Source organism: Chlorocebus sabaeus, chromosome 11 (genome assembly GCF_047675955.1).
Source record: "Chlorocebus sabaeus isolate Y175 chromosome 11, mChlSab1.0.hap1, whole genome shotgun sequence".
In the NCBI taxonomy this organism is placed as follows: domain Eukaryota; kingdom Metazoa; phylum Chordata; class Mammalia; order Primates; family Cercopithecidae; genus Chlorocebus; species Chlorocebus sabaeus.
In genome coordinates this window covers 92773886-92787265 of record NC_132914.1, presented here as the reverse complement: position 1 = coordinate 92787265, position 13380 = coordinate 92773886, and the positions used below count along the sequence as shown (strand labels likewise).

Below are 13380 nucleotides of genomic sequence, written 5' to 3'. Positions count from 1 at the left end.
CAGGGAGAAGTCTTAAACAACATCAGGCACAGAGGTAACAGGTCCCAGTAAAATCTCTAACGTTATGGGCTTTCATTAGAGCAGCCCTGGCTCAGTTACACACAGAAGTGCCTAAAAAGGGGAAGGAGGAGGAAACGTCACCTGCCTTATCACCTCCTCTTCCCTGGGCCCTAGTATCACTGGGCGGAAATAACAAAGAGGAAACAGAGATTTTACCTGAGCCGCCTCCTCCAATAGATAAGAAAAAAAATCAGGGATAGGCTACAGCTATCAGTCCCTATCTTAAGCAGGCCAAATTAAAAGGAGAGCTTTTAGCCTGCCGGGTAATGCAACATTAATGAGGCAATCAGGGACATAAAGAAATAAGAAAAAGCATTAGAGGCCGGAGCCGCACGGCCAAGCGGGGAGTAGAGGGATGGAAAGGCTCAGCAGTAAGGAAGCTGGCAAACACGGAGCTGGGGGATGCTCCTGGGAGCTGGGCCTGCCAGGCGGCAGTAGCAGCGGGGAGCCAGGCCCAGTGCGGCTAAGTTAGCCTGCTGGGGTGGGGCAGGAGGCCCCAGCGCAAGAGTCCGCCCAGCCGGACAGGCCCGCCGTAGGCAGGGGGAGGGGGCGGCACAAGGGAAAGAAGTGGCACAAGCTCAAAGCGGCCGCTGCCTCAGGGCCCATAGGCTCAGGTCTCTAGCTCCCTAGGCAGCCCAGGGCAAAATATTGTGTGTCCCCTGTATACAAAGGACTTTCCAGAGTGTAATTCTCTGCTAAGATTTAAGTAAAATGTGGCCAGGAGCGGTGGCTCACAGCTGTAATCATAGCACTTTGGGAGGCGGAGGTGGGCGGATAGAGAGGTCAGCAGATGAAGAGACCATCCTGACTAACACAGTGAAACCCCGTCTCTACTAAAAATACAAAAAATTAGCCAGGCGTGGCAGCGTGCGCCGGTAGTCCCAACCGCTGGGGAGGCTGAGGCAGGAGAATGGTGTGAACCCAGTCTGGGCGACAGAGCAAGACTCCGTCTCAAAAAAAAAAATAAGTAAAACGTAAGAATTTGAAAAACCTGTTTCTGATCATGGCAACTGTTATCGCTCTCCTACCCTTAATGTGATTTTCTCAAAAACCAATTTAAGTAAAACAGTAAGCTCTAAAGGGAGAGACATTACAAAAGGTCCGTGAGTTAGTTTAGGAGCAATTAAAAGCAAACTTTGCTCCCCAGTAGAAAAAGGTTTCCTAACTGCAAGGTTATTCATTTTATGGGTAACATTCTACTACCAGCCCTTGGAATTTACCTATTTTCATCATTCCCAAAAAGTCTGGTAAATGTTTTAGCTACAAAAATAGTTCAGTCTCCCATACCTAATGCTTTAACACTGTTGACTGATGGGTCTGGAAAAGCGGCAGTCTAGTGGAGACCACACGATTCAATCACTCTATCTGGGTTTACTAGCACCCAGAGGGCTGAGACTGGGGCTCTGATTTTGGGCTTAGAAACTTTTTCCACTTAGCCCATAAATATAGTTAGTGATTCTGCATACTCTATTTATTACAAAACCTTGAAACAGCTTTAATTAAGTTCACTTTGGAGCCAGCCCTGTTTGCCCTTTTTCTCCATCTTCAGTAATTGCTAGATCAACATATACATCTTTTTTTTTTTTTTTTTTTTTTGGAGACAGAGTCTTGCTCTGTCCCCCAGGCTGGAGTGCAGTGGCACGATCTCGGCTCACTGCAAGATCCACCTCTGGGGTTCACACCATTCTCCTGCCTCAGCCTCCCAAGTAGCTGGGACTACAGGCGCCCGCCACCACACCTGGCTAATTTTTTTGTATTTTTAGTAGAGATGGGGTTTCACCATGTTAGCCAGGATAGCCAGGATAGTCTCGATCTCCTGACCTCGTGATCCGCCCGCCTCGGTCTCCCAAAGTGCTGGGATTACAGGCTTGAGCCACCACGCCCGGCCCACAACCTATTTTTATTACACACATTTGAGCCCACAGCTCTGCCTGGCCCACTGGCTTATGGCAATGATCAAGCATACCTTCAGGTTATGATATTCCTGCTAGACCAAGCCACCCAATTGCATCAATTTTCCCACCAAAATTGGAGAAACTTATCTAAACAATTTCAACTTGCCCAGTGTTTGGGTGAGGGCATTAGATCTACTTACTGCCGTAAAAGGAGGAACATGCCTCTTCCTAGGAGAGGAGTGCTGCTATTACATAAATGAGTCAGGCCTGGTTGATACAAACATTCAAACCCTAAACAGAATTAAAACAGAACTAAAAAACTTCAACACCCCCCTAACCCCGGGCCCACCCATATAGGTGCTACCAGTAATACAACAGATGCTCCCATTCCTCGTTCCTATATTAATCCTCTGTCTTATCCTATACTTTGCCCCCATTTTAATCAAATTTCTCTGAGCCAAGGTTCAAGAGATCACCCGCATCACCTTCAACCAGATGCTCCTACATCCCTACGTCCAGATACCAACCACAGACCCTCATGACAACGCCCTCTGACAGCAGGAAGCAGTTAGACAGACAACGATGCCCCCAATCACTATAATCAATAAAAGGTTGGACTGTCTGGACGGGGGAAAAGGACAAAGACGACTAAGATGGCGCATTTCTGGGTTCTTCATCACCAACTTACCCGCGCGGGAAAATACAGCCCGCACCCGGGAAAAATGCAGACCAACTGCGCAGGTGCAACGTGACGTCCAATCGAGGAAACTGAAACCTACCTGGCCATGCCTATGGAACGCCCCCCAACACGCCCGTGTCCCACCTACTGCCCTCCCACTCCCAGGCCCTAGACATAAAAAGCCGCTCCCGGCAGACATCCCGCACGAACTTCCTCGGCCCTCTTCACATGCGGACCTAGGAACCTCGCCCGAGAACACGGGAGCGACTTCCTCGGCCTCCACCGCAGGAGACCGGTGAACCTCGCCCTTTCTTCCTTCACATTGGCTAGCTAATAAAGTTTTTTTTACCTTGCCTACTTGCCTCATCTCTGGCGCCTGCTCCAGTGGTCACATAAAACAAATCACCCAGAGGCTGGCTAAACAAATTATCCTACAATGCCCAGATTGCCAGCTCACAGGCATGTCCCCTCCTTCAACAGGTGTTAACCCTAGAGGATCAGAACCTAATCAGTTGTGGCAAACAGATGTTACACACATCTCTGAATTTAGGAAACTAAGATATATGCATGTATCCATTGATACTGAGAGGTGAAGCCAGCTGGTCTTCCTGGGTCCAGTGGGGACATGGAGAACTTTTCTGTCTTACAAGAGGATTGTAAAATGCACCAATCAGCACTCTGTAGCTAGGATCGTAAAACACACCAATCAGCACTCTGTAGCTAGCAAGAGGATTGTAAAATGCACCAATCAGTGCTTTGTAAAATGCACCAATAAGCGCTCTTTAAAGTGTACCAATCAGCGCTCTGTAAAACGCACCAATCAGCAGGAGTCTATAAGTAGCTACTCGCGGGGAGGATTGATAAAAGGGCACTCTGATAGGGCAGAAACTGAACATGGGAGGGGACAAATAAGGGAATAAAAGCTGGCCACCCCAGCCAGCAGTGGTAACCTGCTCGGGTCCCCTTCCATGCTGTGGTAGCTTTGTTCTTTTGCTCTTCACAGTAAACCTTGCTGCTGCTCACTCTTTGGGTCCGTGCCACCTTTAAGAGCTGTAACACTCACCATGAAGGTCCACAGCTTCATTCTTGAAGTCAGCAAGACCATGAGCCCACCGGAAGGAGCCAACTCCAGACACGATACCAACACTCATTTAATTAGTGCACATGCTTTGCCTGGAGAGTCTACTCGATATGTCACTAAACATCTTCTTTCAACTTTTGCATTTATGGGGCACCCCACAAAAATTAAGACTGATAATGGTCCAACTTATACCAGCTCACAATTTCAATAATTTTGTCACATGTGGAACATCCAACATTCCACAGTCATCACATATAACCCCCAAGGACAGGCAATAGTAGAACGAGCACACTTCACCCTTAAAAATATGCTCAAAAAACAGAAAAAAAGGAATATAGGTAAGTACCCTGCAACACTACTGGCATGAGCCTTATTCAACCTTAATTTTTAAAATTTAGATGACAAATTTCAATCAGCTGTAGAAAAGCACTTTGCTAAAACCTCTCAAGGCATAAAACCTGCAGTTTTATGGAAAGACATAAACAGTAATAAATGGTGTGGTTCAAGAGAATTATCAACATGAGGAGGAAAGTATGCTTGTGTCCACACCTAGAGAGAGAAAAGGAAAGAATGAGTAAGAAAAAGACTAGAAAAGACAGAGATCAGAGAAAGATACACAAAGAAGGACTAAGGAGAGAAATAAAGTAAGAAGAAGTGAAAGAAAATATTAAGAAATATTTTTGTAATATTATATAAAAATTAACACAAAAATTATAGATACAAGAATGCACCTTTAGTAAGGAAGGTTATAAAACATAGTCAGAAAGGTAAGGCATGTTGAAGATTGTCTGTGAAAGTCGTGAACAATGTTATAAAAAGGAATTTATGCAGGAAATGTATGATTTTTGTTTTGAAGGTCTAAAGTTTTAAAATGTTGATTGTAAAAATATTCTGTGTGTAAACATATTGATTAAAGTTTAAAAAAGTATCATCCAGTTTTTCTGTAAACTAGACATTAAAATAAAGCACAAGTTTTTCTTAAAGCACTAACCTGCTCTTTAAAGAATGTAAAAAGTCTCTTAGCACAGGCACCAGCCCTAGGAGGCTAAACCAGATAATTTATTCATTTTTAATTCTCTGACTTTGCCTACTACCTATAGCTGCTACACTCTATTAAGCTCATCTCTTAAATCTGCCTTTTTTTCAGCTCTGTTATCTAAGCAGTTACTCCCTTTCCAGCTTCTAACAACATCACTGCCTGGCTGGAAGGAGTTAACATACCCCCAGTAGGGTTCCTTAATAATGGCACACATCAAACTAAGATGCCAAGTAACACTACAGGTCACTCTTTGACTAGAAAAGAATGTTGCTGATTGTACTCACGATTGTTTTGTATTATTTGCTAATCCTAGGATGCAAAGCCAGAATAAGAGCAGTGACCCCCTCACCTGACAAACCTGTGGCTGCACATATCTGCGCTCTCCAATCAAAAAACTTGATGTAGAAAACAAAAAAGGGGGAGATGTTGGGATTCGATCAGGGTGGTGGGAAAAATATTAGTTATGATAGCCACAAAACCCTTTTGGAAGGACTGAGGGTTTTCATATGACTTCGGTAATAGATCAAGCTGAAGGCAGCCTGGTCTCATTACCTTTAGTTAAATAAATTAGAGTAGTCAACAACGGGATGTGGGGAAGTTATCTAGTTAACTTGTTTACTCATGTGGTCTTAAGCCTTAAGCCTTTGATGTATGCTTTTGACTCGGGAAGTCCACAATGTCAATTACCCTCTAATGGTGTTGACTCAAGTTTTTGTTAACTAATCTTAATGAATAAATACAAGGCTCCCGAGCTGATAGAGGCCAGCCGCAGTGACAAACCTCTCTTGGTGTGCAGACCGTCGGACACTCAGCAGGACTGGCAACACAAAATATCTGTGTGTCAGTGTCCTTTTTATTCATCCGTCGTTTGGGTCAGGGCCTGCGGGCAGACCCCCGCAGCTAATGCCCTCTTGTGAGGAGCAATACCTCAAGAGTCTCACTTTGTCACCCAGGCTGGCGTGCAGTGGTGGGATCTTAGTTCACTACAACCTCTGCCTCCTGGTTCAAGCGATTCTCCTGCCTCAGGCTCCTGAGTAGCTGGGATTACAGGCGTCTGCCACCATGCCTGGCTAATTTTTGTATTTCTAGTAGAGACAGGGTTTCACTATGTTGGTCAGGCTGGTCTCAAACTCCTTACCTCAAATGATCCACCCACCTTGGCCTTCCAAAGTGCTGTGATTACAGGCGTGAGCTACTGCACCCCGTCAAGTTTCTCTTGATCCAGAAATTCCAAGCTTACGCTTTTGGTGACTGAGGATCACTAAGACAAAAGGCATGAATGGAATCAACTGGTCTTGAGGTTCTGCATAGAACCCTGGTATAAAGCTGTTTGGGGATCAGAACTAACAGATCTCTAATATTCTTTGGTCTGAAAACTGGCAGCAGCTGGTGAGACAAAGGTAGGTAATTTTTAAGGTGCTCAGATGTTTTCGAGGAGCTGATCTTTGGCAGTTCATATCTCTAGGTGGGTATGGGTGGAAGCTGGAACTGGCTGAGATTCTTCGGTACTCTTTTAAAACAATTATGATAATTTGCATGTAAGATTCACCATTTTAAAGTTTACAATTCTGTGGTTTCAGTATATTACAGGTCATACAACCATCACTACTACCTAATTACACAACATTTTCATCAACCCAAAAAGAAACCTTTTACTGATTAGCAGTGACTCTCCGTTTCTCCATCCCTCAATCCCTGGAAACCACTTATTTACTTTCTGTCTCAATGGATTTGCCTATTCTGTATATTTCACATAAATGGAGTCATGCAATTTGTGGCTTTATGTCTGCTTCCTTTCACTTAGCATAATGTTTTCAAAGTTCATCTACATTGCAGCATATATCAATACTTCCTTCTGTTTTGAGGCTGAATATATTCTGTTGTGGCCAGGCATGGTGGCTCACGCCTATAATCCCAGCACCTTGGGAGGCTAAGGCAGGCAGATTTGTTTGAGCTCAGGAGTTCAAGACCAGCATGGGCAACATGGTGAGACCCTGTCTCTACAAAAAAACACAAAAATTACCTGGGCATGGTGGTGCACGCCTATAGTTGCAGCTACTCGGAGGGCTGAGTTGGAAGGATCACTTGAGGCTGGGAAGTTGAGGCTGCAGTGAGCTGAGATCGTGCCACCACACTACAGCCTGGGGGACAGAGCGAGACCATATCGCAAAAAGAAGTAAAAAATATGTATTCAATTATATGGATATGCCACATTTTGTTTATCCACTCATCAGTTGATGAACATTCAGGTTGTTTCTACTTTTTGACTTTTGAATGATATTCCTATGAACATTCCTGTGCAACTTTTGTTGTGGACATCTTTTCATTTCTCTTGGGTATCTTAATAAGAGTACCATTGCTAGGTATCTTCATCTGTTTGGGCTGCTGTTAACGAAATGCCTTAGACTGGGTAATATATAAAGAACAGAAATTCATTTTCTCATAGTTCTGGAAACTGGGAAGTCCAAGGTCAAGTCACCAGCAGATTCAGTGTTTGATGAGGGCTGAGAACAGTGGCTCACGCCTGTAATCCCAACACTTTGGGAGGCCGAGGCGGGAGTTTGAAACCAGCCTGGCCAACATGGTGAAACCCTATCTCTACTAAAAATACAAAAATTAGCCAGGAGTGGTGGTGCATGACTGTAATCTCAGCTACTTGGGAGGCTGATTCAAGATAATCAGTTGAACCTGGGAAGCAGAGGTTGCAGTGAGCTGAGATTGTGCCACTGCACTCCAGCCTGGTTGACAGAGTGAGACTCCATCACACACGCACACACACAAAAAAGTTTGATGAGGGCTTACTCTTCTTCAAACATGACACCTCGTGCTGTGTCCTCACATGGCAGAAAAGGCAAGGGGGATCCCCCAAGCTTCTTTTATAAGGCACTGATCCCCCTCATGATGGCTCTGCCCTAATGATTTAATCACCTTCTTAAGGCTCCAGTTGTACTACTACATTGGCAATTAAGTTTCAACATATGAATTTTGAAGGAATACATTCAGACCATAGCACAGTTGATAAACCGCCAGACTGTTTTCAAAAGCAACTGCATGATATTACATTCCCACCAGCAGTGTATGAGGCTTCTAATTTCTCCATATCCTCATCAACACTGTTTATTGTCTGTCTTTTTCATTATAACTATCCTACTGGGTATGAAGTGGTATCTCATTGTGGTTTTGATTTGCATTTATCTAGTGATTCATGCCATTAAGCATCTCTTCATGTGTTAGTGACCATTTGTATATATTCTTTTTTTTTGAGACAGAGTTTTGCTCTTTCACCCAGGCTGGAGTGAAGTGATGCGATCTTGGTTCACTGCAACCTCTGCCCTCCAGATTCAAGCAATTCTCCTGCCTCAGCCTCATGAGGAGATGGGATTACAGGCACCTGCCACCATGCCTGGCTGATTTTTGTACTTTTAGTAGAGACAGGTTTTCGCCATGTTGGCCGGGCTGGTCTTGAACTCCTGACCTCAGGTGATCTGATCCACCCGCCTTGGCCTTTCAAAGTGCTAGGATTACAGGCGTGAGCCACCGTGCCTGGCCCATTTGTATATATTCTTGGTAGAAGTGTCTAACCAAATAATTTGCCCATTTTTACATTTTACATTGGTTTGTCTTTTTTTTTGAGACAGGATCTCATTCTGTTGCCCAGGCTGGAGTCCAGTGGTGCAATCACTGTTCATTGCAGCCTCTACCTCCCAAGGCTCAAGAGATCCTCCCACCTCAGCCTCCTGAGTAGCTGGGACAACAGGCATGCGCCACTACGCCTGGCTAATTTTTAATTTTTTTGTAGACAGGTAGTGGGGGGATGGGGGAGCTCTCACTATGTTTCCTAGGCTGGTCGTGAACTCCTGGGCTCAAGTGATCCTCCCACCTCATCCTCCCAAAGTGCTGGGATTAGAGACATGCACCATGGGGTCAACTCTTTTTTAAAAATTCAAATGTTAAAAATGAGCACTAGTAGCAAAGGCTCCCTCCCCAGAATGGTGCACTCCATCTTCCATGGCTCTCTGATTCTGGCAGGTTTCACTTCCTTCCCTGCCCACCTTAAAGTTGACCTCAGTGGCAAGGAGCTCGACTTCCATCCGCATTATCTTAGTACCCATAGGTTTGCATTTATATTGTGTTGATTTTTTTTTTTTTTTTTCATATCTTCTAAAGCAATCTCTGGCCACAATTGACTGCCTGGACTATCTTTCTCCTGCCACACCAATGATTATTTTCCTTTTGTGCTCTGGTTACAAAGTGGCGTAAGTTTTCCATGGTCTGCCCTAACACTATTTTTCCTATAAGCCCTATTAATTTCAGTGCACACCATTTTGCAGGATGTGACGTTTTTCATGAATGCATACAGCATATTATTGCACAGATGCTTAAATTTACATTTTAATCGGCATTTTGGAGATATGGGATTCATGCAAAGTGGAATCTTCAGTTACAATGGCAAGACAATGAGATAGGGAACTTTATTTGTTTATTTGAGACAGTCTGGTTCTGTTGCCCAGAGTGTAGTGCAGTGGTGCCATCTTGGCTCACTGCACCCTCCGCCTCCCAGGCTCAAGCCATCCTCCCATCTCAGCATCCCGAGTAGCTGAGACTACAGACATGTGCCACCATGCCTGTCTAATTTTTGTATTTTTTTTGTAGAGATGGGGTTTTACCATGTTGCTCAGGCTGGTTTTCAACTCCTGAACTCAAGTGATTTGCCCCTGCTTGGCCTTCCAAAATGTTGGGATTACAGGTGTGAGCCATAGTGCCTGGCTGAGAAATTTATTTTATTTATTTTTCCCTCTCTAGAGGTAGAAAAATTTAGATAAACAGAAGCTTTAGGTGTCCCTTCAATTTCATTTTAAAGCTCTTCCCAGGCCAGGCATGGTGGCTCATGCCTGTAATCACAGCATCTTGGGAGGCCAAGGCAGGAGGATAGCTTCAGGCCAAGATTTTGAGACTAGCCTGGGGAACAAATAGAGATTCTGTCTGTACAATGAGCACATATGCTAAAGTTGGAATGATTCAGTGATTAGCATGGGCCCTGCACAAGGATGACACACAAATTCATGAAGCATTCCATTAAAAAATAAATAAATAAAAGAAAAAATAAAGGTGTTCTCCTACTCCTCTTTAAGGAAGGGCTAGTTTAGTCTGAGTCTTAAAATTTTCTTTTTTTTTTTCTTTTTTTAAACTTTTTTGGTATATTCACAGGAAATGATTATTAATAATCAAATAATTACTTTTCATTTGTTTTGTTTTTTGTTTTTATTTTTGAGACAGATTCTTGCTCTATCGCCTAGGCTGGAGTGCAGTGGTGCGATCTCGGCTCACCACAACCTCCACCTCCCAGGTTCAAGCGATTTTCATACCTCAGTTTCCTGAATAGCTTACAGGCACACACCACCATACCTGGTTAATTTTTTGTATTTTTAGTAGAGATGGGGTTTCGCCATGTTGTCCAGGCTGGTCTCGAACCCCTGAGCTCAGGCAATCTGCCCACCTCAGCCTCCCAAAGTGCTAGGATTACAGGCATGAGCCACCGCACCCGGCCAATAATCACAATAGTTAATAAGCCTCAGTTCACCATGTGTCCCAGTCCTCATATTGTTGCTGCTGCCCCATCCTCCACTGTGTGGTCACTGCAGATCCCTGAGGCCATTTAGCTCTGGTTTAGCCAGCCCCAGAGTTCCTCTCCAATCACAGTCATGTGCTTTTCACACCCTGCTTAGTAAAATGTGTCCCTTTTTATTGTCTTTTTCATTATAACTATGCTAATGGCTATGAAGTGCTTAGTAAAATGTGGCCCTTTGGTTAGGACTTTGCAAGCTTGAGTGTTCTCAGAATCCCGCCGAGGGCTTGCCCACACATAGATTCCGGGTGCCACCTGCAGAGATTCTAACATTAGGTCTGGGTAAAGCCTGAGGATTTGCATCTCTAACAAGGTCCCAGGTGATGCTGATGCTGCTGGTCCAGGGACCACATTTTGAATGTCACTGCTTTAATGACCCCGCCATCATCAGTGCCACCCATCCTCACAGATACCAGTTCCTCTTTTAACAAACCTTTTCTTTTGTTTTTTGTTTTTTAGCCATTGCGCAGTGTTCTCAACCAGGGGCGATTTTGACCCCCAGGGAACCATCAGCAATGTCAGGAGACATTTTTTATTGTCACAACGGGTTGAGAGATTATGTTATGGCATCTGGCTTCTACAATGCACAAGGCAGAGAATTATCCACAGAGAATTATCTGGTCCAAATGGCAGTAGTGCTGAGGATGAGACAGTCTCTATTAATATGCCATTATTGCTTTGTTTGCCAATAGCTTTCAGTTCTGATTGTTTCTATGGCAAGTCAATAGCATATGAAATAAAGATGGAGATAAAGGAACAGTGGCATCCCTCTCCCCCCAATGTTTTTATACTTCAATGAAAATAAAACATTTGGCTGGACATGTTGGCTCATGCCTGTAATCCCAGTGCTTGGGAGGCTGAGGTGGGAGGATTGTTTGAGGCCAGGAATTTGAGATCAGCCTGGGCAACATAGTGAGACCTCAATTTTTTTTTTTTTTTTTTTTGAGACAAGGTCTCACTCTGTCACCCAGGGTGGAGTGCAGTGGCACAATCACAGCTCACTGAAGCCTTGACAACCTCCCAGGCTCAATTGATCCTCTGTCTCAGCCTCATGAGTAGCTGGGAATACAGGTGTGCGCCACCACGCCTGGCTAATTTTTGTATTTTTTGGGAAGACATAGGTCTCACTGTGTTGCCCAGGCTGGTCTTGAACTCCTGGTGTCAAGCAATCAGCCTGCCTCAGCCGCCCAAAGTGCTGAGATTATAGGCATGAGCCTTGGCACCTGGCTGAGACCTCATCTCTATTAAAAAAAAAGAAGAAGAAAAGAGTTAAACTTTCAAACCATCAAGTACTTTGAAATATCATCTGTGAACATGCTCATTTGTCTTCAGATTTTCAGTTGCTCTGTCTCAGGTCTCAAGGCAGAACGAAGGAATTTACCAAAGCCAAGCCAAGCCCTTGGACGCTGGGCCCATCTATTTCTTTGATCAGGTAATAATACTGCTCCTTCTCATCAAATTATAATTTACTTTTTAAAAATCAATTTGCTTTTGACCAGTGTTTTCCTCTATATTTTACTCAGAACATTTTGTTTTATTTTAGTTAAAACCTGAACAGAAAGATGGGAAAAGATAACCTGTGAAGAAAGTTATCCCACCCAAAATGCACCCCACTAGCCGTGTATAGGTAAAACATTTGGAATTACTCTTTAATTGTTGGTGTTCCTTTACATCTTCGGAGGCTTGTAAGATGCTCAAGACCAATAGTTTCCCGTTCCCTCATCCCCGGAAAAACTATACCGAGGGGTTGCCATTTCAGATTTGACCATGATGTCATTCAGAGGGCTTTATTTAAGTCAGGCCAGTGGTTAATTTAAACATAATTATTCATATTAACCAGTCATCCTGGTTTGCCAGCTATTTTGCAACAAACCCAGCACTTCTCGTGCCTCAGGGAGTTTGCACTAATGTTCCTTCTGCTTTCTGCACAACTTTCTCCCTATTCCATTTAGTTTGTTTCTTAAATATTACCATTGCAGTACGACTCTATTTTAGATTTCTTTTCTTTGTTTTTTTTTTTTTTTTTTTTTGAGACAGAGTCTTTTTCTGTTGCCCCAGCTGGAGTGCAGTGGCGCAATCTTGGCTCACTGTAGCCTCCACCTCCTAGGTTTAAGGAATTCTCCTGCCTCAACCTCCCGAGTAGCTGGGACTACAGGTGCACACCACCACGCCTGGCTAATTTTTTGTATTTTTAGTAGAGATGGGGTTTCACCATGTTGGCCAGGCTGGTCTTGAACTCCTGACCTCAAGTGATCTGCCCACCTCAGCCTCCCAAAGTGCTGGGATTATAGGCGTGAGCCACTGCATCCGGCCTCTATTTTAGATTTCTGTCCTGCTCCATGTGGCACTCCCATCTCTATTCCTAACTTAATTTTTCTATTGCACTTATCACTTTCTAGTATTCTAAGTGATATACCTATTTATTTGTTCACCCTCTCTCCTCTTATGAGAGTATAAGTTTCACAAGGGCAGTATATATACATTTTTAATGTACTTGACCACTTCTCTATCCCCAGTCCCCAAAAACAGTGCTTGGCATATAGAATGCTCTTAATAAAGATTCTTTATTAACCACCATAGAATTGTGTCAAGCCCACAAAAATGAATGAAATAAAGAGTTTCACATTTTTTAACCCTCTAGTTACTATTAGGTTGGCGCAAAAGTAACTGCGGTTTCTGACCATGAATTTTAAATCATTATAACTAGGCTCACACACATCTTTGTTAATCAAAATAGGAACCATTACAATTTAACACATTTTTGCCAACAAGAAATAGGTTTGTTAAAACCTGTAGCGTAAAAATCCTTGCTTTGGGATTTGATGAACTCTTGGAAAGCATTTTCTGCATCCTGCTGGTTGTGAAAGCATTTTCCCTGCAAAACGTTATCGAGATGCTTGAAGAAGTCGGTTGGCTAGAGGTCAGGCGAATATGGCGGATGAGGCACAATGTCTAGCCCAATTCATTCAACTTTTGAAGCATTGGTTGTGCAACATGTGG

At 43.7% G+C, this 13380-nt stretch overlaps 1 pseudogene; it reads left to right on the top strand.

The window, feature by feature from the left end:
- The first annotated feature begins 9739 nt into the window (after positions 1–9739).
- LOC119623990 (U6 spliceosomal RNA) lies at positions 9740–9837 on the top strand (annotated as a pseudogene).
- Positions 9838–13380: the final 3543 nt, after the last annotated feature.